Genomic DNA, 27,657 nt, shown 5'->3' with positions numbered 1-27,657 from the left:
CGACCTCACCACGATTTTATAAACAGATATCGTTGGGTCAACTCACGAATAGATAACAGTTTTCTATATTTCACAGTGATGGGTAAAACTTCCTCTTATCGGCGTCAGTTTGAAAAACTGTTGTGTTTTGGCATACGATAGTAGTATCGACATCATACTGTTGAACACGTTCCAGATATACGCTTTTAGTTGTATGTTACGTTACTGATATTGCCAAAACTTTTTTTAGTTCCGTTACATTTTTATTTTATTTCAAATATAGTTTTTGAAAATAGAATTCGTACATGTCATTCGTTTTGTTCGTTAAATTTATACGAGGGACGATAAAATTGGTTTGGTTTATTTTTGTTTTGATAATAATGTAAACGATTCACTATCTAGGTATGTATTAGAAATTTGTTTAAGCAGCATCAAAATTGCATATAATAAAAGTTTGTAAGATATTATATAGTAACTTAAAGAACCTTGCGATGTTTGAGAACCAATATATTTTAGAAAAACATAAGGTAGTTCTTTCAAATTGTTATTTAAATATCACGTAAGAAATAAATATCGTGTAACACTTCTTGATGTCATTACACTGTATTATGTATTTCCAAGAAACCATTTTCCATTTTTTGAAGTGATGAAAAAAGACCTTTTGTTTTTTTGATTTTTTTAGGTGTAGGAATCTCATTTATAATTGGATCATTTGTCCCTTTATCTTCTTGTCTCCACCAAGTTTGAAGTACTTGCAACGTTTAAGAGCATCTTGATCTCACCTTGCAATTGGCACATTCCAAACGGAGTACAATTTTCTTTGTTGTTTTCGCCTTCTTATTGAAGACGGGTATGGCCTAGCTATCATAACCTTGCAGTTTACAGTCGTAACGTCTTCTGCCTTGAGCGGTGTGCCTTTCCTTGTACTGTGTATACTTTGTGTACAGTGTACTTAGCATTTTAGCAGTATGTCCACCACTGTTTTGGTACATTTACCATTTCGGTTTGCTTTTCTAAATATTTGTATTATATCCACGTAACGTCTTAGCTCGACGACGCTTTCATGTGTACTTTTATATATGATTTAAATAATAAAATATGTTATTATAATTAGACTCAATTCATCCCATATGAAAATTCACATTCACTTCTAAACATAAGGAATTAATTATATATACCATCGTTTATCAAATTTTACTGCCTCAAATTATAGAGTTGAGCACATACTAAAATAAATATAGGTAAATTTAACAAAACAAACAGTTAAAAATACTTTATAGGGGAAATAAGCGAACTACTCTGAGCAAGCAAACATCAGTCAACTCAACCGTCCGTAACCAATGTGTTAATACGTGGACAGAAATAAATCGGCACAATTTTACAACTGTACTCGTCGAACCATTAACAGATATCTGGAGTGAAAAACAAAATGACGTCACCAATATCCGAACACAACAGATAATCTAGTGCTCAATACAATAAAATGTTGCAGCTATTTTTATTTCCTTTTAACCAATAATACAAATGCATGGGACATGAGGAATTACTAATATTACTTGCCCATTGAAGTTTTAAACACTAGAAACGAAAATAACCCAAGGGGTCAGGATATATCCTGTTACTTTTTACCTAGCCAGCCCATAAATTATTGTACTGTTTGCGCTTTAACTTTATTACAAAGATAAAATATTTACAAAAAGAAACGTAACAGTCAGTAACTATACATTAACTTTTTGAGAAGTTTTGGAGCTTACTACACTCCACTTCGGCTAATATATATATCAAATTACAAGTGACACGTGCAAGTATTTTCTTCACGCTGAACACATGAATGCTGAATGCTGAATTATAAACGAAATCTAAGCTTATTTGGGCTTGAAAACGTAATTTTTGGGTGATATAGTGAATATTTAGCTCTGCTCACTCATTTTTTGAAAACATTTAATTCGTTATTTTATATTCATAAGTAATATTGTATCAACAAATAGCTTAATTAAAATCGATAGCTACTCAAAAGACACGGTCGAGATTTGTGAAAATTTCTGTCACGGTTCAGCGCCATCTTGGTTTAAAAGAATTATATTAAAACCAAGCCATTTCGTGATCAACCTCAAGAAGTAAAGATATGATGTATATTAACATAATATTATAACTTCAAACACTAGTTAAACAAATTTACTATGAACATGATCCTCTATGATAGCGTAGGAGCAATAGCGGCTTGAGGTTGAAACCCTTAAAAACTGAGCAATGTATGGGTATTCGAGGCATCTTTAGCCGAGATAGAATTTCTGCAAATTATACATATACATCTTGATAGAGGGTAATGTGCCTCGTCGCTTAATAGTATCAAGGAATGTTGGTTAATGTATTCGTAAATGACTCAAGTAGTGCTTTTACGAGATGCGCAGTCATGTAAATTGACGTTTCATATTATTTATAAGCATCTTGTTTGAATGGGATGTAAGGTCTCGACAAAGATTTCTTTTGAAGTTTATATCAAGAGGCAAAGTACTTCAGCAATACAGAGCTCCGTGTCGGATGTAGATTTCAACGTAGAAAAGGTTATCAAGCAGTTTTTCTAAGAAAATATGAATATTATAAAAATGTAGAATAACAAAAATAACGCAATTTATTTAAATATAAATCCATAAATTGTGTCAAATGTTTAACCGAGTTCAAATCAGAAGGATAATGTGTATATAACAACGATTGATCATAAATGGTAGATCAATTTGCACGACCTAAGTTGTCATCACGTACCACTCGGATGCTACCCAAGCTATGCAGAATATTTGATGCACAACGTATCGTTTTTCAGCAAATCAAGACATAAAATTCATGAAATTTGATTTCTTTATGTTAATAATTATCTCACGCACACTAAGACATACAGTAAACGCATCATCACTGAATAATGAACGCCAATAAATAAAAAAATTTGACGCGGAGGGGTGCCGGGCGCTTTTTTGAGCGATTTCAATAAGATGGGATATAAAACACGTTATTTCAAAAACAATTAAATATAGAAGTTAGGTATGCGGTTACGTTGGGTACTATAGTTGCTTGACACCGATTAACTTATAAATTTCATGCCGCTTTATAATATATTAAACATTTGAATAAACAAACCCAAAATAGTTACATTTTCTTTTAGTTTTAAGACGGTTTCAGTTCATATTTGTTAATGTCGAATTAGTTATACTATTTATTGGAAATAGAACCAAGCCAGATCAAGTAAGGTTTTTTTTAATCTTTAACACACTAAGGATTAGTTACCGACGGAAAATCGCATCAAACTAGTAACTACTGAGGTTAACTAAGGTTAATTAATAAAGTAAAGGAATCTTCTTTTGTTATATTTGTACATGTACTACAAAGCAGATTTTAATGTGCTAAGAATGACGTAAAATTTATTTCGGTAGTTGCGAATAATTTTCGTTTTCGAGTATTTTTATTGCACCGCAGCGTGACTGCGTCATTTTAAAATTCGAGCGCGTTTTAAAATTTACAATTATAAACAAACCTTTACGGTTTTATATTTAAGTAATTCTTTATCTAATTAAACATTTATGAGACAACAACATCACATACATTACTCTGATCCCAATGTAAGTAGCTAAAGCACTTGTGTTATGGAAAATCGGAAGTAACGAAGGTACCACAAACACCCAGACCCAAGACAACATAGAAAACTAATGATAATCTATGTCGACTTGGCCGGGAATCGAACCCGGGACCTCGGAGTGGCGTACCCTTGAAAACCGGTGTACACATCACTCGACCACGGAGGTCGTCATAAATTTATATTGCATTATTGCATATTTTATAAATCTATTTAATTACCTCTACTGTCATACATAAGAGCCGAGATGGCCCGGTGGTTAGACTCGTGCATCTTAACCGATGATTTCGAGTTCAAACCCAGGCAAGCACCACTATATATATGTGCTTAAATTGTGTTTATAATACATCTCGTGCTCGGCGGTGAAGGAAAACATCGTGAGGAAATCTGCATGTGTCTAATTTCATTGAAATTCTGCCACATGTGCATTTCACCAACCCGCATTGGAACAGCGTGGTGGAATATGTTCCAAGCCTTCTCCTTAATGAGAGAGGAGGTCATTAGCCCAGCAGTGGGAAATTTACAGGCTGTTACTTTACTTTTACTTTTTTTACTGTCATACATTACACAAAAATAAAAACATATAGGTATGTGGATATTCACATGAATCATAATCAAAACATACTGTATGATTTTACACCACCAGTACCGCTGATACGTCGGTTTGGAACATAGTTTGATTGATTTATTGATTTATTAGTAATAGCGTTTTTTAAATTTTTTTTCGCTGATTTGCAAATCGGTATATTATATTCTTGCATATATAAACATTCTATACGATCTTACAAGACGTATACTTACGTGCACTCGAATTGTTATTTTTTTATTTTATGTTATAGCCAAGAAAAATCATGTTAAAACGGTTGTAGCACTTTGTTTGGACCTTTCAGGGTGGGTACTACATTATCACGGTAGCGTGCGAAAGTGATCCCGTGGCGCCCGGCGAAGAGACGGGTGGAGGTACCGCTGGATTTTTAGTGGGTATTCCGGTGTACCGTTGCGGACTTTGCATCTCAAAACATATGTGGTAGTGCACTGTACTGTACACTATGCATTGATAGGGTTAGGAGTGACTTGTATTACTAATATCCATAAAAAAACCAATTTACTCGTCTGACTTAATAAATTATTTAAGAAAGTAATATATTATTAATTAACACCTAAAAGTTAATCATTTAAGTGTAAGTTACGTTTTAATAATAGTATATAAATATTCAAGCATTTATCTGATCAAAGTTGAGTGCTCAAATTACTGGCAACAATTCCGTTTTATATGGCCAAGCTCAGATGTTTGAGAAAGCTGCCAGTTCGGATCTCCTGTTGAATCAATGAGCAGGTTTAAAATATAATTCAATAACTATTTCATATGAAAAAACCAATGAAGTTACAAGTGTCATTTGAGAACTTATGTATATTTTTTTTCCTTAATGGCATTCATCATCATTTGTATTTGGCCAATTACGACGTTATATGAAAGTAACACGCAGGCAAAGTGTTCGGTGTTTAGCTTTGAATAATGTCAGGGATTTGTTCCAGGAGTTATGGACATCAGTAATATTTATAGTAGCATATTCCTTTTATAAGACCATATGTTAAGAACAGTGTTTGTCTTAGTCAGGATGAAAAACCTTCTCTATTCTTAATATGAATTATTTAACTAACAAAGAACCAGACATTAAACCTTTAATACAATTATTATTAGTAGGATCTATTCAGAAAGATATACAGATATATGCCAGAAAGCAATTAATGAGTTTATGATCGATAGCACACCTTAAGAATGAAACGATCGCCTCCTGGCGATTTTCATATCAAATTGATTATGTAATATATGAGACAAAAATAACCCGCTGAGTTTCTTTTGCCGGTTCTTCTCAGGTCAAGATATATTCTTTTCCGAACCGGTGGTACTGTTTCAATTGACCATCAATAAGAAAGTGTAATACTTCTATATTGAATAAAGTAATTTAAATTTGAGTTTGATTCATCACACATAATAATATTGCAGTGTCGTTGTGTTAATATTAAAATTACCGCTTTTTACTAAGCCTTTAGCATTACACCAAAATATATATTTTTTTACAAAATGTCCGTTTCTTTCGTGTCGAGATGGCCCAGTGGTTAGAACGCGTGTATCTTAACCGATGATTGCGGGTTCAAACCCAGGCAAGCACCGGTGATTCAAGTGCTTAATTTATCTTTATAATTCATCTCGTACTCGGCGGTGAAGGAAAATATCGTGAGGAAACTTGCATGTGACAAATTTCGTACAAACTCTGCCACATGTGTATTCCACCAACCCGCATTGGAACAGCGTGGTGGAATATGTTCCAAACCTTTTCCTCTAAGGGAGAGGAGGCCTTTAGCCCAGCAGTGGGAATTTACAGGCTGTTGTTGTTGTTGTTCGTTTCTTTGTTCCAGCAAAGCACTAAAAATGATTGGACCGAATAATAAGTAATCTAGGCTACAGCTACAGCAATAACATTTTTGTAAAATTTAAACACGCTTAAAGTCGGGTACAACTTGTTCTCAATAAATATAACAACTATTCATTATTTAATACACTTTTTGATGCCAAATGTGTGTCTGAATTTATATATACTGTTGAATAGTATAATAAAAGAACAGGTGTTCGCTGCGTTGTCAATTTAACTGCTAGGGGTGTTTTTCAATAAAATATAATAAAGAATGTTTCTGTCTTGTACGGTTGATAAGGCACAGTCGTCATATAAATTTCAGCTTTTTTATTTTGCTCTCGTTGTACCATTATAATAAACACAAAAATGTTTGCTTCGAAACACTCCTTGTGTTACACTCAATTTAAAGAACCATCCATATACATTGTCTTGTCTCAAAAAAAACAAGTATACGTTTGAATGAAGAAATTCTAAAGAATTATTCCGTTTATAAAATTGCGTACAATTCCCTTCTGTTAGGTCTTCCGCTATGTGAGAATATTGCGTTTCATATTTCGACGTGTCAATTAACTAGCTCGATCTATGAAATTTTATTTGGTAGTAGGGCTTCGTGCAAGCCCGTCTGCCGTCTGGGTAGTTACTTAGTGTTGTTGGGTTCCAGTTAGAATGGTGATTGAGCCAGGGTAACTACAGGCATAAGGGACATAGCTTCTTAATTCCCAAGGTTGGTGGCAAATTGGCTATGTAAGGAATGGTTAATGCTTCTTAAAGCGCCATTATCTATGGGCGGTGGTGACCACTTATCATCAGGTGGCTCATATGGTCGTCCGCCAACCTATAGCATAAAAAATCCCGAAATAAAATGATGATTTTCTAGTTATTCAAATTAATATAAAACAAACTACACAAGAATGAAATCATAGACGTAATCCAACACAATATATAAATACCAAGTTGTTAGTTTTATTCAAAACTCGTAACGCTGAAAGAGTTTTAGTGCGATCGACGTGAAATTGGTTTTCCGTTTTCGACGTTTACCGTCCATTTCATTTCGATAGCAGAGTGTCAGCACGTTGTTAAGTGGAAGGATGATGGTTTGGTGAGATAAATTACTTACTTTCTGCTTTTGATTTCGCTTCAAAGGAAATTCAATGTCAATGAGCTAATAATAAATTCTCACTTGTTTATTTTTAAAGCATATTATTGGTAACGAAAGTACCAAATATTGTTCTCATTTATTGCAGTACCCAGGGGTAATACGTACCAGGGTTGTGTAGATAAATAATTAGTTCTAGTGAGTAATTTCCTGTCTACCACCTTTTGTCTTTCATCATGATAATATTATAGTAATGAGTATGAGTATTTCGTCTTTCAGAGACACAGTTCATGCATTATGGAATACTAGTAACTGCCCATGGAATCGTTTGCGTTTTAGGGGATTTGGTTGTCATGTGTCAGGTAAAAAAAGTAGCATTTGTCCTTTCTTAGAGTTCAAGCTTACTTCATACCGAATTTCATAAAATTCGGTTCAGTGTCTTGCTCGTGAAAGAGCGAAAGACAGCGACTTTCACATTTATAATATTGATATAGATTTTGAAAATGGAACGAAACCAAATGACTGAAAAACATAGTGTATAAATGGCCTAATCAAATAACACGATGTTGGAAATATGTAAGTTATATTATAAGCAAACCACTGAATGAGAGTATAACAAGAGATAAATAAATTGCAATAGAAATAAGGTGATTGCCTTATTCCTATTGCAATCAAGCTTCTATTAATAAGTATTCTCTTATCTATCAAGGCCCCTTTCATTTGTATGTATGTGATACTGGTTGGTGGCCTTTTTCCAGGACGAATATATTTATATACATAAATATATTGGCTCAGTGTTCAACCACAGGTATTCATTAAATTTCTATTCCGCTGTTGTCGTGTAATGAATACTGTAGTTTATGAGAATATTAATAACTTTATATTATCTGTTGTGCGGTTGCCTCAGACGCGTACAAGTTTCGAATATTAATAACATCGGTCATAAACAAGGATACACTCCCATTAATATACATCCATTGAAAAAAGAAATAGTGTATGGAAAATATGATAATATTCATTGGAATAATTGGAATTGTTCACATACTGTTTCATCATGTGATACAATTATGACGTGATCAATGATTGAATGTACTCGTAAAATAAATGGTAGATTGAGGGTTTGAATTCGAAATTCGAAATCAAAGACCAACAGGTTCTAATAAGTGGGAAACTTCAGCTCTACTTTACCATCTTATGCATTAATATCGTAAGCCAATTTTTGTCCCAGTTAGTATGGGATGGTCAACGTACCATACGTTGATCGGTTATATTGAATAGCTCAGTATATGTACTATCAATCAAAGAGCATTCTAAATTGCAACTTAATTGTTACGATTTAGAAAGAATCGTATATAACATATCATATAATATATTAGGTTATTACGTAACAAGTAACTCAAAACTCACTGCAGAACAAGATCTTAAAATGTCTGAATGTGATAAACGATATTAATTATGATAATTATGAAATGTACAGGATACACGTATCAAAACGGCGTATCACTGTAAAACAATTATAAATATTTCACGAGTGATATACGAAATGATTTTTTGCCGAATAATACTTTTGTACCAATACTTTTCACATAAATGAACAATATTAGAAAAAAGTCTTAAAAACTGTAGGTATAATATTCTAGAGATTTTTGTAACTATAATTCCGACTTTAAACAGAAACATGAATAACTAATCTATTAAAGCAAAGATACATCGTTTAAATTGGTATAAATTAAAATCAAAATAAACTTCAATCAAGTGGGCTTTTATAAGCACTTTTGAATCGTCAATTAACAATTAATTGAAGCTACCACCGGTTCGGAAAGTAGATTCTACAGAGAAGAACCGGCAAGAAAATCAGTAGTTACTCTTTTTCAACATTTAAAAAATACAAAGTCAATATTACATTATTATTATTTAATAAAATTATTTAAATTAATATATCCTGTGTGGAAGTCGACAGGTCCACGCTTTTTTATCATCTACAAAATCTTGTATCAAGTAATACGCCTTTTTATAGTCTAGTATTCAATAAAACGCTGTTTAGCTATTTAATTTACCTTTATTGTAGGTATAATTTATCTATTGAATATTTAAGTAAATTAACCACAGTATAATAGTTGAAAGCTAAGCTAACCTAACAAAAGTATCCCCAGTGAGAGTAGGCTCTGACGTCAGGCAGGCATGAGAGGTATATTGACTATGTAGGATAAAGAATCGCAAACATAGGTGCACTCTCTACTCCCTATCTATTGGAGCTGTGTAAGCAGATTTCAAATGAAATTGCACACTAAAAATCGATTCAATAACATATTTGATTATTCTTGAATCGATTATAAAGTTTATAAATATTGGTAATATTTAATTGAACTTCGTGCTATAATCCGTTTTGATGTTCTAGTAATTACTGATGACGATCGTAACGATATGACGTTTTACTTACGAGTATCTTCTTAAGCGATACCTATAAATAAAATGAAAAGAATGTACGAATACTTGAAAAATATTTACGAACTCGATGGATGTCATAAAAGGAGAAAAACAAACGACTTGGTCCTAAAAAAGGTCATATTTAAAAAAAGATTTATATCAGAACAGATATAACAGCTATTTGTATTATGAAGACCTTGTCAGTTCACGTGATGATTAATGACCGTTTTCAACTTTTGTCGCTTTGAGGGATCAGTTTTTAATGCTCCTTAGAACTTGCTGAAATGCTCCCACTTAAAGTTATTACAATGTGTATTTAGGAGATTTTTTTTTCATAAAGCTGAGATAGATCTTGATTAAAATTTGAAAAATGTTTTCGTTGAAGGGATTAAGGACTGGTTGTTTAATTATTATTATTGTTTGATTTACTAAGACATTATTATTTACTATTAATAATTGGTTAACTAATTAATATCAGGATATCATCATAAACGTTATACGAAATATTGTCCTAGCTAAAATTTTATAGGTATCCATGTATCTTATTTACATGGTGGTAGGGCTTTGTGCAACCCCTCTGGGTAGGTACCACCCACATCAGTTATTCTACCGCCAAATAACATTAACTCAGTATTGTTGTGTTCCGGTTTGAAGGGTAAGTGAGCCAGAGTAACTACAGGCACAAGGGACATAACACCTTAGTTCCTAAGGTTGGTGGCACATTGACGATGTAATGAACAGTTAATACTCGTATTTCTTACAGCTTCATTGTCTATGGGCGATAGTGACCACTTACCATCACGTGGCCTATATTCTCGTCCGCCAACCTATACCCTAAAAAAAATCTATATTAAAAATATTTACAAGATTTTGGTATTTACATGAGATTGTTTTCAAGACACTAAAAATACGAGTTTTTTAAGTAACCTTATTTAATAACTAATATCATATATACACGATAATACAATAAAACCGGACGCAGAATCGATTACTGATGGAGTTGACAAGCTCTTGAGTGAAGGTCACATATTGGTTTCAGGGAACGGCGGTTTCGTATCATACGTAAAACGCTGTCTTGAAATACGTACAAAATATTTGGCTTATTGGCGTAGTTTTGGAGATATTTTTATCGATCATTCAAACTAAATCTGTAACTCTGTCTGTCTGTCTGTCGCTGTTTAATTGCCAATCCAATGAACTGAGTTCGACGAAATTTGCTTTGAAACAAACTTAAATTCTACTAGGCTACTTTTTTGTTTAAAGTATGACAACCAAGCCCCTACAACTCCTAATATATAAAAAATATCATTCACTACTCATAATATTCGATTTATTGATTAATTAATTTTACACCTAGACATCCATAAATGACTAAAATCGTTCACGACACTGTCGCTATAGATACTCAATGATGTTGCAAAAGAATAAAATGTTTAAGGCTTTGTTTAATACTAACCTAACCAAATGACTTTCGCAGCTAAATGAAGGTACAAATAACACTTCATGTTACCATGGCGACGAAACCCTACAATCAGCGTGACCTGGCAAATAACTTTTCCAAATGATTTAGATTTAATTTAGGGAACGGCGTTTTTACTTTTCATTTAAAACTTGTTTTTGGTAATTTTAGAAATATGTGTAGTATTTTCATAAAAGTAAAATGTTTCAAATGGCTAGGATATATATACCTACTATCGATGCTGTAAGAACAATCTTGTATTAATACATATATAACATAGTGATTTTATATCAAACTAAAATGCCTAATTAGTGTGAGACAAGGCAGCTTTAAACTATAGAAGTGAGTCTTTTTAATAACACACATAATTTCTTCTAATAGAGGTACAATGTGTAAAAGCAAATAATTTTATTTGACTTAATTGGTAAAGTCTGCTTATATGTATCCATTTTAGAGTTTTATTGTAATCTTATAAAAACCGTGCTATATAATATATGTCACATACTAGATGTTTGCTAGGGTAAGTACCACTCACCAGATCACCACACACCGGTGTAATAAATATTGCGGTAGTAGTGACCACTTACCATCCAATGTCTCATTTGCCTGCCCGCTTACATATATTGTGAAAGGAAGAGTTAAAATATTATCGATGTCTAAGGTTTTTTTTTCAATATAGCACTAACCTCCTCATTATGACGGTGATCAAGGTTAGATTAAGTAATTTGTCTTCAGTCTGAACGCTCATTGGTCGTATATTACATCATCGGATCCCACCGACCAATAACGATTAAGGACAAATTAGTTAATTTAACTTTAATTGGTGTTTAAGAAAATTGGTTGCAATTCGGTTAGCAACTGACCCTTTAGTTACTGTTGTAGAATATTAAATCCGATATATTGCTTTGTTCATGGAGAATGAAAAATGGAGGAGGGACTTATTACTAGAAAATTCCCAATGATAGTTTTTTTGTTTTGCTTATGATATTTGCTTTTTAATATATTTCTAGTGTTAAATTATTATTTTTTAAAATTTTCTAATTTTTTTCATTCATTTGTACCTGTGTTGGAGTTCCATATTAAATAAATAAATAAATAAATAAATAGAATAGGTGGTACCTACTCATAGCATAGCGATGCACAAAACCCTACCACAGACTCATCATCATCATCATCCTGCTGCCCTTATCCCAATATTATTTGGGGTCTTCGCAGCATGTTTTCTCCTTCCATACTTCTCTGTCAGGCGTCATCTCACAAGTAACATTATTTCTAACCATATCCTGTTTCACACAATCCGTCCATCGTTTCCTTGGTCGTCCTCAACCTCTATATCCGTCCACATCCATGCTCAAGGCTTTTCTCACAATATGTTCCTCATTCCTCCGCATTATATGCCCATACCATGATAGCCGCCTTCCACATAACTTCTCGGCTATCGGTGAAATTTTCGAATTTTATTAGATAAAAAAATAATACAATATTTATATTCAAATTTTTTTTTTTACTTATTGTGGCTTTGTCCTACCCCTTTGAATAGATACAAAGTACTCATCAGTTTTTGTACCACAAAAACAATCCGTATTGCTGTTTCAGTTTAATGGGTGAGTGAACACGTTTAATTACAGGGATTTATAAAATGTTTGATATCTTGGGTGTCGATGCATTGACGGTGATTGAGAGGTTTATTTTTTATCCAGCGAAATTACGACTTCATGTATTTTGATATAACTCATAAATTATTAATTAGAAATTGTAATTTTAGTTATTTATAATTATAGAATACTAACACGTAAGGAATGGAAGAAATAAATACGCAAGCGTCGTCGAAAAGTTTAAAAGTCACTTTATTATTAAATAATATCATATAACAATGAAGCAAAAATTATGGGCTCCACTCATACATAGGGGGGAAAAAGAATTGTGGTTGAAAGAAGTAGTGCCGCATGAGTCACTCTTACCCCTTGGGGTAGTGATATTTCTCATGTAGGTAGGTTATATATGAAACATTATTCCATCTGAAATAAGCAGATTTTCTTGCGATTACCGCCAAATACACAAGATGAATTATGAACATAGATTAAGCTTAGGAGAAAGCCCGTATTTACCCTTAGATGTTTTAAACGGTCCTTAAGTAGCCAATATGCTGCATGAAAACACTGGCCCACTCATCAATTAAGTATTTTTAAATACAATAATACGATACAATCAACTTAAATATAATGACATAATTATTGCTACTTAACGGTTGAATATAATATGATCTGTGATGTCTTGTACAGTCGGGGTAAGAAAAGGTTCGTCACCTTAAGATTTATTTTCGTGTGTTCAATATGAACTATTATAATCTGCTTTACCGATCGAGAATGTCGTATTGCGTCGCAATGATTTGATGCTTAGATTCAAAAGGTACTAAGAGCCTAAGACTTAATACAGGTATGAATTTGAAAACTAACGAAGATTTTCTTACTCTGACTAGTCAAAGCTGTACATACCTAGATGGATTGCCGTAAGGCCTATAGCAGTACAAGAATTAAAAAATATCTTAAGATCACACTAACTGTCCACTGTCTACAGAGGAATGTGTGTTGTTATGCGACTGTATAGAGAAGGAATGAGTACATAAGAGGAAGTTTGAAAGTGGCACCGGTAACCGAAACGCTATGTGGAAACCGACTATCATGGTATGGACATATTATGCGGAAGAATGAGGACCATGTTGTAAAAAATTTGTCTTGAGAATTTATGTGGATGTATATAGATGTAGATGACGACCAATGAAACGATGGATGGATAGTGTAAAAGAAGATATGGTTGGGAAGAATGTTACTTCTGAGATGACGTCCAACTGAGAAATATGGAAGGTGAAGAAATGCTGCGCTGACCCCAAATAAAATTGGGATAAGGGCATGATCGAGTCGAGATGGCCCAGTGGTTAGAACGTGTGCATCTTAACCGATGATTGTGGGTTCAAACCCAGGCAAGCACCGCTGATTCATGGGCTTAATTTGTCTTTATAATTCATCTCGTGCTCAGCAGTGAAGGAAAACATCGTGAGGAAACTTGCATGTGACAAATTTCATAGAAATTCTGCCACATGTGTATTCCACCAACCCGCATTGGAACAGCGTGGTGGAATATGTTCCAAACCTTCTCCTCAAAGGGAGAGGAGGCCTTTAGCCCAGCAGTGGGAATTTACAGGCTGTTGTTGTTGTTGTTGTTGTACGGGCATGACGATAATGATAATGTGTATTTTCTTTTAAGTCTTTCTGCAAAGCCGTCTGAGTACCACTTACTCATCACTTATTTTACCGCATGGTAGGAATAATTCCTGTTCTATTCTAGTTTTTTGAAGCCCAGGCACAAAAAAGACATTTTAGTTCCCAGTGGACAATTTCTTTGGGCGCTAATTAATACCATTAAGTCATTTGCCAGTCGTCTATTTTTATCTATGGTCTATTTTTTTTTTAAATTAGTAATAGTATGGAAGAAGAAGACATGGCTGGAGGATGATGATGATGATGACTAACTTTCCTCGAGACTTCTTTGCTTTTTCACTGTTTTTTACTTATAGTATTATGTTAATTATGTTTTTTTTTGTGGCTTTTATTTGTGCCAAAAAGGCACAGATTATTTCGCCAATGTCACGTGCGATGGAGAAGACACGATGGAGATTGATCGGTTCGGTTAATTATGTTAAATTCAGAATACAAGTGTGAAATGTCAAAATATGATATGTGACATTGACTATACTGGTTAAAAAATACATGTACCAAATAACGTATCACCGTACGATGGATGTCAACATTTTACGATTGAAATGCGAAGTTAATTCTTTTTAGTGGGTCGCCCGTGAAACCATTATTCAAAAGATTTTTTAGGTATTTCAAAACCTATGACAGATTTTGTTTTGATCACTTTTCACTGTAGATGAAAACTCTTTTAAATTAATTTTCTATGTCAAATACATTCTTTTTATCTAACCGGCCAGTAACTTTTTTTCGCTCTCTAAAATTAATTGTAACAATTTAATAATTATAATCAAGAATCCTCTTTAATTTTCTGTACATCTACGGCTCGAGCTGTTCGAAATGAGATCATAACAGATTTTTTTATATGCAGCTATCGAGTATAATCGCACTGCTCCTCGTTTTCTCCTGTACGTTTTTCATGAAATAAGTTATTTTGCCCAGTGCTGCTCTTGAAATATATCGATATTCGAGAGCATTTTGTAGCAAAATTAAAAAGTCTAGAAGTGGATAGAGTGCTTGATTCGATCTTGTTCCATGAGTCGTTTTTACTTTGTTTTTGTTGATTTTTTTATCAAGAAAGAAAAGCCAACTGATCCATTTTAAAATAAAATAATATTCCAATTGCTAAATATTTTTCCACAAAAGTTAATAAACTAAATAAATGAATGAAATAATTTATTTGTGTTAAATTAAATGTATTATAGGAAAGTAATATTTTATAAGATATTTTAGTAGACTTACCTTAACTATCCAGCGTGTTACAAGTTGTAAAATAAAAATCGAAAATGTAAGACTAGATTTTTCTGTAAACATTTTTTATGATAGTACAATTCCTTTCATCGTCAAGGTGCTATTGTCAACCTTGAAAAGTCCCTGATAGATGAAGTTTCTAGACTACTAATAATATTCTTTAAAAGAAAATTTATTCGAAATCTTGAACGAATTTATTTTGTACAATTATTCCCTAGTGGTCAATTATTTACAAATTCGTCCATAATAATTATTGCGTACTCCATAAAAATTATTTGAATTTGCGAATTTGAAAAAATTATTTTGAGACTAAACGTAACTACAACGATTAAATTTAAAAAATAAGAAAATTGTCGAACACAATGTAGACGGCGGCCTTTACATATTTAGATCTTGCCCGCAATGGTTGAAATACAACTTTTGTAAACAATATATTATCACTTACAGATACTTTTAGCTTTGAGCGTGCCATTAACCTTCACGTAAGGACAAAAAACATCTGCACAGTAAAATGTAATTGGATAAAATACGCGTGAACTTAAACATATAAGAATACTAGTCAGTAGGAATACTACTAACGTTTGACAGTTGGTTCTTTTTGAGAACTTACGCATATAATATAATATGTTCAGCGAAGTAATAAATATATAATTGTATGTGGCGACTTTAACGTAGACTTATTAAAAGCTACTTCGCTGAGTGTTCGATTAGTCACATTGTTTAGGTCATTTAATTTAACGCACCGAGTTAATGAACCAACACGAATAACCAACGATACTTCTACGTGTATTGACAATGTGTTTTGTGACTGTGAAATATATGAATTTTCAATTATAAATAATTTAACTTCTGATCACTGTGGTCAGAAGTTTTCTTTAGAACACAAAGAAATTATTCATTCAAAAAAAATAATGTACAGGCCAATAACGGCTCATAAAGTAAACTGTTTTAAAGATATTGTGGCGTGTAAATTAGCTTATTTAGATCTAACGACACAAGATCCAAATGAACTTTATAATTCATTTTTTGAATTAATATTAATAGAATTTAATAAAATATTCAAAATAAAATCATTTTATAATAATACAAAATTGAAGTTTAGTGACTGGGCTACTATTGGTATATATAAAAGTAGAAATAAATTATACGACCTATATGGTATGAAGCAGTGGAATCAAAACGAAGCCTTTCTAGGATATGTCAATAAATATTCCAAAATATTTAAAACAGTATGTATTTATGGTAAGTATTTATAAATAAAGAACAAAATTTTGACTTCCGATAATAGAATAAAGGCCACTTGGGACATTATTGGAAGTGTTAGTGGAAAACCTAAAAAGGAAAGTATACCTATCAAATTAAACACAGGCAGTAAATACACAAATTCTGATTTGGAAGTTGCAAATTTATTTGAAATATTTTTTGATAACATACCTAATAAAATAACATCTCATTTAAAATCATCTACATTAGATGCAGCTAAATTATTAAATAAACATATTTCTAAATGCGTTATTGATTTTTCTTTTGAAACAGTTTCTGCAATAGATGTTACAAAAGTATTTAAAACACTCAATATTAAAAAAACTAACGACGTATGGGGCATTTCGGTAAAATTCATAAATAACATCATACACGATATTGCTCCGTATATAGCAGTAATTTTTAACAAGAGTTTGGACACGGGTTCATTTTCTGACTTGTTAAAATGTAGTAAAGTCTTACCACTTTTTAAGAATGGAAATAGGAGCGATCCCAGTAATTACAGGCCTATTTCAATACTCCCATCTTTAAGTAAAATTTTTGAAAAAATGATTTTAAATCAACTTCTTATCCATTTTGGTACAAATAAAATTTTTCATAGTGAGCAATTTGGTTTTACAAGAGGTCGATCAACAACTGATGCGGGAATTGCGCTTTTTAAGCATATTTACGATGCTTGGGAGAAATCACAGAATGCTATTGGAGTATTCTGTGATTTATCTAAAGCATTTGATTGTGTAGAACACGAGACGCTTCTTTATAAGCTCAAATATTACGGCGTTAAAGGTAGGGCTCTTGATCTCATTGCTTCATACTTAAGTCAAAGAATTCAGCAAGTTTTCATTAATGGAATAAAGTCTACTGGATCTACACTAAAAATGGGTGTTCCACAAGGTTCAATTTTGGGTCCTTTTCTTTTCCTAGTATATATAAATGACCTTCCTTTCTTTGTTAAAGGTATTTGTGTATAGTATTGTTTGCTGACGATACTTCACTGATTTTTAAGGTTGACAGGAAAAAAACTGACTATGACGATGTGAACGGTGCCTTATCACAGATACAAGATTGGTTTAATGTAAATAATTTGGTTTTGAATACTCAAAAAACAAAATGTATAGTTTTTACCCTACCCAATGTTAGGAAGCAACATTATAATATATCTTTAAGCGGTGGTCCGCTTGATGTAGCCGATCCTAGCGTGTTCTTGGGAATAGAATTGGATTCCAGACTTCAGTGGAGTCCCCATTTGTCTTCCCTAACAGAGAGACTCAGCTCCGCAGCATACACGGTTAGAAAAGTTAGACAACTAACTGATATTGATACCGCTCGTTTAGTTTATTTTGGTTATTTTCACAGTATTATGTCATATGGCATATTACTTTGGGGTAACGCTGCAGACATTGAATCTGTCTTTATTTTACAAAAGAGAGCAATTCGGTTTATTTATAATCTTGGAGCTAGAGACTCTCTTCGGGATGTTTTTAACAGAGTAGGAATACTCACTGTTGCGTCGCAATATGTTTACAACAATATCATGTATATTCACAGTAACATTGATAACTTTGATAAAATCAGTGATAATCATTGTATATGCACTAGAAGTTAGGATAAGCTTATAACGCCAAGTTTCCGACTCCGCAAAGTCAATAAATCTTTCTTGGGGCAAGGTATTCATTTCTATAATAAAATTCCACAGACATTTTTAACTTTGCTGTCTCGTAAATTCAAATCGTTCATAAAAAATACATTGGTGAAAAAAGCGTATTATTCGATACAAGATTTTGTAGATGATAAAAAAGCGTGGCATTAATACCTGTTGACTTCCAGGCAGGATATATTAATTTAATAATTGTATTAACTTAAAAATTAACTAACATGACTGTATTTTTTTAAATGTTGAAAAAGAGTAACTACTGAGTTTCTTGCCGGTTCTTCTCGGTAGAATCTACTTTCCGAACCGGTGGTAGCTTCACTTTATTGTTAAATGACGATTCAAAAGTGCTTTTAAAAGTCCACTTGAATAAAGTTTACTTTGATTTTGATTTTGATTTTGATGGGCCACGATAAGCTGGTTAATTATGCTTTACAACTGTGTCAGTTTTTACTTCATTTAGGCTTTATAGATATAATTCTGTTTTTTTTTCAACATCCACTACTAAAAGTTAGATTGTATTTCCAACAGATGTCTTGTTTCTGAATATCATTACATGGATACATATTTTGAGTATATGCTGTAGTTTTTTCTACTTTTGTAATATCTTCTAAAACTTTTCAGACTTGTTTTAGAATAGGGTACGGTCTGAAGGGTCAGAACCGGATAAGTTTTTAACATTTCGGACAATTCACCCTCAATGAGGTTGTCGTTAAGTTATTGTATCAAGTTACCGCTTTTCCTTCAACATAATTTAATATTGCTCCTTTTGCTTCTATACAATGGAAATTAAAATATGAGTTTCAAATTATTAATTTTAACTGTAATTTGAGCATCGTACAATATCCGTGGAGAGATGGCCTAGTTGTTAGAACGCGTGCATCTTAACCGGTGATTGCTGGTTCAAACTCAGGCAGGCATCACTGAATATTCATGTGCTTAATTTGTGTTTATAATTCATTGTCGGTGAAGGGAAATACCATGTCAAATTTCATAGAAATTCTGTAAAATGTGTATTCCAGCAACCCGCATTGGAACAACGTGGTGAAATATGGTCCAAACCTTCTTCTCAAAAAGGGAGAGGAGGCCTTAGCCCTGTAGTGGGAAATTTACAGACTGTTGTTGTTGTTGTTGTACAATATCTGTGACGGTGGCGGGTGTAGGCGCTACATTTCCTCGTATTCTAAAAAGCAAATCAGAAACATCACAGAAATAAAGGAGACTCGAAATGGATTAGATTTTGATTCGTTATTTGTATAAGTATACAAACTCAATTTATCTCCCTTCCACTTCAGCAACTCAAATTTACCAAAAATGATTCGCACCATTAACCCCCATCGTTTCCGCGACATCGAAAATTTTATCGAAGAGTAATTTAGTACCGCTAACATAAATATTTGTCATTATATGTACACATTACTTCATTAAAAAAAAATCCAAATGCCGAATGGACAAAATCCGTTAGTATTAACCGACGATTGTTCCGAGTAATTGCCATTGATTTTTCGGTGACTTATAAAATTTTGCGTAATGGAACACAATCTGTACGAAAGCAATGTGGTATTGGTCCAAGATCCCAGGGCCGCCAGACGTCACGTATTTTCTGACGAAGGAAATGTGGACGATGAAGTAGTGTTAGTATTTACTAATAACGCATGCTTACCTGCTAGGTGGAAAGACAGTGAGAGAGAGAGAAGTCAATATATCCTAATACATGACTCAATCAGTCTCGTGCGCGTAGATAAAGCCCTCGCGCTTCTACCCATAAAGGCATTAAAATTAAATTTGAGGGATTATTGGCCCCTTGGATCGGTCTGGCTTCTTGTAAAAGGTTTTAAAATAGTTGTCTGGTGGACATATATTAAAATGGAGCATCAGAATTTACGTGAAGTTAAGTCATTATATTGGGAGCTTTAAAGCGTCTGCAAAGCAAAACGGCCGACAGAAAGTGTCTGGGAGTATTGGCGATTTATTTTTAAGGGTATTTTTATTGTCTAAAATATACGTAAAAATCAGCTTGGAGAATTTACGTGAGGTAAGTAATGTTTTTACGTACCTTGATTACCTGATACCTGAAAATTGGCCGTCTAAACAACCTAGCAGGTAAGCATGCGTTATTAGTAAATACTAACACTACTTAAACGTCCACATTTCCTTCGTCACAAAATACGTGACGTCTGGCGGCTCTGGGATCTTTGGCTATATAATTATTACCGACAATCTTACAATTAATTGTCGACGAGATTTTTTGCGAGGTGAGGTTTTTAGCCTTTTATTATTGCCGTGCTGTTCATCACAATAATTATGTTTTTAATTATTATGATTTTAAAGATGACTGGTTTTAAAGTAGCTGTGTCTATATGTGCTCAAGAGAAGATATTACCAATAACCATGGTAAAGTGTAATTGCGCTTGGTTATTAAAATATATACATAATTTTATAGTTATATATATTATATGAGTGTATAAGTTACACACAGAAAATAACGTCAAAAATATTTTTAAATAATAGTCTTTGCGTAGAAATGTAGAACCACATTAGCGACCCGAAATATGCGGATCTCAAACTTTTCATCCATTGTATTCCGAAACCTCCTAACTCCAAACAACAGTTAATCACTTAAGTTTCTGATACAGTCTTACCTTCAACGGAAGTTCAAAAACGTTTTCGTCCATTTCTATATAAATTTAAGTTGAATAATTCTTAGCACGAAATTATAATTCTTTCTTTCTTCTACTCTTGTTGAACAGTACATTGTTTTAAGAATTTGAATTTCAGGCCCCAAGGTGGCTTTGGTTTTTTTTTATGGTATAGGTTATCGAACGACATATGGGCCACCTGATGGTAAGCCACCTAATGGTGACCACCATTACCCATTGACGATGACGCTGTAAGAAATATTAACTATTCCTTAAATCGTCAATGCGCCACTAACCTTGAGAACTAAGATGTTATGTCCCTTGTGCCTGTAGTTACACTGGCTTACTCACCCTTCAAACCGGAACACAACAATACTGAGTACTGTTGTTTGGCTGTAGAATAACTGATGAGTGGGTGGTACCTACCTAGACGGATTTGCACAAAGCTCTACCACCAAGAAATTATTGTATTCTTGTATGGCCAGTGGAGAAAAGACAACGTTTTCTACATTTATTATTCATATCGGTTTACAGCAACACAACTGTCGAGTCCTTTGAAAATAAAAATAATATTTTTTAACCTTATTTCACTTTTTCTATGAGTGCCGTAGTGGTAAGTAATTGAATTAATTTTGAAGCTAAAGTTCAAGCAAACCGATTGAACTGGTATATTTTCCAACTGACTTAAGACAAAGAAGGATCTCAATACGTTTGTATTTTCTTTTCTTTGTTTCGTCAGAACAGAACTTCATAATTTCTGAACTGAATTAGTAAACTCTTTTTTATTTTATTTAGTTGAGTATAATTTATATATGAGAATAAAAACACTTCTAAGGTTGTTAAAAAAGGGATGAAATATTTTATAGGATCGATTATTTGAATCATTTTTTCTTAGAATTTCGTTGGAAATCGGTTTGTTCTTATCCAAATATTATATTATTGTAACTGGTGACAATAGTTTTGTTTACAAAATATTGTGGAAGTATAAGACACATCCTTAATTATTTGAAAGATAATTTTATAATAAATTACTGCACTTAATGACATGATCAATTTAAAGTTATTAAATTCGGGATATTTACCATGTTTTTTATTTTTGTTCGGTGGAGCTCGATATTTCGACATTGTCTACTAATGTCTTGTTCACTAGACCACCGAACAAAAATAAAAACATGGTAAATATCCCGAATTTAATAACTTTAATAATAAAAATAACCATGTTAATTTAAAATCTTAATGATCAATTTATTTCTGGTAAAGACTAAAAGCTGGTGATATATGGGCCAAATTATTTTCCATAATTAATCAAATCATGTAAATTCCGAACCAGTGGTAAATTTAATTTAATCTTGTTGATTGATCAAAAGTGCCTGTAAAAGCCTCCTTGAACAAAGTTTATTCAGAGTTGAACATTTAGATCTAGGCCTTCACAATAATATAATATTATTTAAGCACAGTTAGGCTGTCATTATGAAAATGAAATACGTCAAAACTGTTATTATGTTTAAATAAATAATTTAACTAGCAATTGGCTTACCTGCTGGTCACCACTGGCAATAGAAAGTGGTGCTTTAAGAAATATCAACCATTTCTCATATTGCAAATGTTACCAACCTGGGAAACTAAGATATAACCCACGTGACTGTATTTATATGGCCTCCTCTCGCTTTGAGAAGATTAGGGGTGTATTCCACCACGCTGCCCCAATGCCGATTGTTGGATTCACAGAATTTCGTTAATATTAGACACGTGCAAGTTTTCTCACGATGTTTTCCTACACCGCTAAGCTCGAGATGATTATAAACACAAATTAAGCACATGAACCGAATTTTAATGTGTTATACAGATAATTTTGTTCCAAGGGACTGTAAACATAAACTTTTATGTACATAATACATAAATATAAACCTCTAAATAGTGAGTGAAATCTCAGCTGTCAACTATATATGTATGTGATAGGTGAATAATTTATGCAGTAAGACTTCTCATAACCACTCTCTAATGTCTAAAAATTACAAAACTTATTTATGTGGGAAACCAAATTATGCACTGTTTAAAAATTGTTAAATATTATATTTATTATTTAATGAAGAATTATTTTGAGACAAAAAGTGTACGGCTCTGATGTGATTGGGTGAAATCTAATTTTAGTTCTTAAAATCTATATTATATATGAAGTAAAAAGTAAAGTAAAGTAACAGCCTGTACATTTTCTACTGCTGAGATAAGGGCTCCTCTTCTATTATGGAGAGGTTTTGGAACATATTCCACCACGCTGTTCCAATGCGGGTTAGTGGAATGCACATGTGGCAGAATTTCTATGAAATTTGTCACATGCAGGTTTCCTCACGATGTTTTCCTTCACCGCTGAGCACGAGTTGAATTATAAAGACAAATTAAGCACATAAAACAGCGGTGCTTGCCTGGGTTTGAACCCGCAATCATCGGTTAAGATGCACGCGTTCTAACCACTGGGCCATCTCAGCTCCTCTTATATATGAAGAATTAACTGAAAGTAGAAATAAAATATAGGATTCAAACGCAACCGTACATCAAATTTCTCTACAACTCTCACACAAATATACATGCTCTGAACAGATTATCTCAGTATTGCCATATAGTACTTGTAGTCAGGTAAAAACATTCTTAGGATCAAATTTTACTTTGAACATTTTGATAATAGGTCAGAATTAAATTCTCAAATAATAAAGCGACTGAGTAACAAAGGAACATGTCGTGGATCGAGTTTCGCACGCTCGGGGCTATGGTTTTTATTATTCAAAAGATTTGCTCTCGACATTTTGATGAATGTTGTAAAGAAGTTCAAATTTTATTCCTGGCTTAAACGAATGGCTGTTGTAAAATTTAAGATTCGACCGCGGCTTCGAATTACATCATCAGATGTAATTCGTAACATTATTCGTAATCGCGATCCCAAAACTTGTTTTATATTTTATTTTTTTATTCATGGAATTACATCTCTACATCTTCATTGTTTTCGTTCAGTGTTACCAGCACCTATTGCTAAAATTGCTAATTTTATGTCATCGTCTAAAGAGTACTTTCGTCTATCACATCATTAAATTCATTAATATCATTAATATATATTTATAGCAAAATATCCTATAGATAAGCTTTTTTTTTCAAATTCATTAAGAACGGGGAGCTGATTGATTTTACAAGCAGCTGTTGCAGTTTTCATTTTGATGGCATACTTTGCTTTGTACAAAACAATACCAAGCAGATCCACAGCCCAAATGTCTCGCTAACACCGAACGTAATCCGCGCGTGGCGATTCCACTCGACCTCAGGCGGCCTGTAATCCGGACCGTTTTTTATATAAATACGAATATAATTTAATTATTTATACATCTAGATAGACTGTGAAAACTGATGAAACAAAAATGAATTAAAACTACTAATGAAAGAATAGGATAGCACATAAAAGGCAAGTCAGAGAAAAGTACGAAATTTATTTTTTAGTGTATTTCTTTTTATTGTATCTTCTACGAAATGTATTGACCAATATATATATATATATATCGGTCAATACATTTCATGATCATGAAAAATCTAGAATCTTATGACAACAAATAACATACCGTCATGTAGCCTTACATTTTGACTTATATGTATATGAATTTATCTCGATAAAAATAACCTTTTTATATATTATTGTTAAAATATAATACTTGATTGGTGTTTAAAAGATGCAAGCATACTAAAATAAAATGAATAGTATACACCAAGCAGAACAATAAGTCTGTAGCAATATAAATATAACTAGAAAACAGGAGTAATTTTTTATATAATTTAGGTACCAAACATCTCATCATCTCTTGTGAAGGTAGTTAAACGGCCTCAAGTTAAACCCTCCATACCGAAAAACAAGAATACTGGTAAGTAAGATCTCTTAATTGCTGAAAACTGCCTGTAAGTCCACTTAATGCCACACGGGTAAACTACAAAAAATGTCTACACATGCATAAAAAGCCGCCAACGAACTAGCAAGGCCATTTGGTTGCAGATGTTCATAAGCGGTGGTAGTCACTTTCCATCATGACATCTTGCGCGTTTTGCCATCTGTAATTGTAACCCATACAGGATTTAGTATGGTAAATTATGGAATCAATATCGTGCTTAGCCATTTTTCAAATGTGGAAACTAAACTAAAAATAATAAGAAATGCTCACGTGTACAAAATAAAATATATCCACAATAATATGACGCTAATATAATTAATATTGTCGATGAGGTCCTTCCTATGGTGTGAACACTTTCAAATAATTCTAGCCCCAATTCACTGACACATTGTCTCGTCCCTAAGCATTAGAGGTTTTACTCAGCCCCTTTTGTTCCCTTAATTGCGACTGTTAAGTATCTTATTCAAGCCGCATGAACGGTGAATGGACTTTTTGGCTTTTGTATCTGCCTGTTTATTTAGACGTAATTAATTTTCTATTTGATATTATAAATGATTTTATTAGACAACTTTTGTTATGAATTTTATTGGAATTTTTACATCTCGTGATATTGAAAGTGACTTTGTTTTTATGAATTTAATATATAATAAATATGAGACATCATCAACATCACATACATTACTCTGATCCCAATGTAAGTAGCTAAAGCACTTGTGCTATGGAACATCAGAAGTAACGACGCTACCACAAACACCCAGACCCAAGACAACATAGAAAACAAATGATAATCTACATTGACTCGGCTGGGAATCGAACCCAGGACCTCAGAGTGGCGTACCCATGAAAACCGGTGTACACACCACTCGACCATGGAGTTCGTCTCAATCTCTTAATCTAATTTTTAATTTAACATATTTTTTTTTATTTCTATCCGAAATATATTTTTGAACACTGAAAGCACTCAGGGTACAGGAAGAAAGTTCCTTGGCCAATGCATTGCAGTACGTGTTCTGCCCACACACGAGAGATGCCTGCACGACTCTGTCCAAAGCGCACTGAAGTTAGTACCGAACTACACTGAAGTCAAGTTCACAACCGTAGCCACTGTCGTTACTATAAGTGACCATATACCACAGATACATAATATTACTTATTTATTAAATTTATTAAAATGTTACCTTTATTTTTAAGATTGGGTGCAATAAAGAATAAATAAATATTACTAGCGAACCGCCCCATCTTCTTTCGAGTGCAAAGCTGATACTAAATGTACTATAGATTTTTTTATTTACGATATCACATTAGATACTTCTAAGTATCATTGTCTTTTTGCTACATCGTCCATGTATTATAGACAAAAACCTTCCTCTCAAATCACTATATCTATTTAAAAAAAAACAGCATCAAAATCCGTTGCGTAATTTTAAATATTTAAGCATGCACGGGAACGTAGGGTAGACACAGAAAGAGACTTTGTTTTATACTTTTTAGTGATGATTATTCAAAGTTAAAGACATTTATAAGTATATCTTATGTACATTTACATACATAATATATACTTATAAGTCGATGTGTCAGTTACAATAGTTTTTAATTTGTAGTGTAAAAAAATATTATAATACATCGCAAAGGGTCATATGAGTATTGATATTCATATAATATACATTTTTAATTACAATTCTGTTTATTATAGTATCATTTTGTTATTATTAAAAGACAGTGTAAATGAAAAATTCAGTTGGTAGCCGTTTTTAGCGAGCTTTATTCAACTTTATTTCGAAGCGAATCAATTGTTTCTGTTAAAGGAATTATTCATTACGTTTCAGTTGAAAATATTATTTATTCAAGTGTGAATTTGGTTATTTATAATTGATCGAAAATTAAAAGCCGTGTCTTTTTTACGTCCGTATAACATTTTATCACTGTATATCATAAAACAAAGTACCCGGCCGCGTCTGACTGTCTGTATGTTCGCGAAAATCTCCAAAGCTTCTTAACGGATTTTCAAGCGGTTTTTACTAATAGACAGATGGATGATAAAGGTTTAACAAGTTTATTTCAAATGTAAATAAGTTGAAATAAAACGACATTTGTTAAACATGCAAGTAATAAGCAAAAAAATACAACATTATTAACAATAACGAAGTATTATTTTGTAATAATTGTTATAGATATTAATTATACATTTTAATGGAAGTGATTTATGTTATGTTCATTTCATTCGTCTTGTCTTCCTCATAAAGGATCCTTTTTCACACTAGTCATATACAAAGATATATATTATATACATATTTATGGTATCTGTAGACAAACGATAGCAAAAGCGCCAACAACCTTGGTAACTAAGTTGTCATGTCCCTTATGGCTTCATTAATTATTAGTTATTATAAATTAATTATTAATATTACTGCTTGACAACAAAATATATGAAGTCGGCATGAATCAAGTGACTATATAATTCTGAATAATTACATAGAACTAAATTATCACAATGGCGACCGAATACAAATATTTCAAGATTATATGGTATATTTCAAAGTTTTAACCGATTCAGTGAATCGTAAAGTAGATTCCGAACCTTGTAAAGTAAGGAGTGTTAACAAACAAGTAACTGTGGAAGTTTGTACATCGAAGGACGCAATAAATCCAAGTAAATGTGGAGTTTTACTTGCTTAC

General features: G+C 32.7%; 1 protein-coding gene and 1 pseudogene across 1 annotated transcript in view; both read right to left on the bottom strand.

Moving 5' to 3' along the window:
• LOC124539435 overlaps positions 1-27,657 on the bottom strand; it is a 191,221-nt gene that overhangs the window by 29,619 nt on the left and 133,945 nt on the right. The window lies entirely within an intron of this gene.
• Positions 677-978, bottom strand: LOC124539436 (annotated as a pseudogene).

Source organism: Vanessa cardui, chromosome 22 (assembly GCF_905220365.1).
Source record: "Vanessa cardui chromosome 22, ilVanCard2.1, whole genome shotgun sequence".
NCBI lineage: Eukaryota > Metazoa > Arthropoda > Insecta > Lepidoptera > Nymphalidae > Vanessa > Vanessa cardui.
The sequence above is the reverse complement of the archived record's forward strand: the minus strand, read 5'-3'. Positions and strand labels throughout refer to the sequence as shown.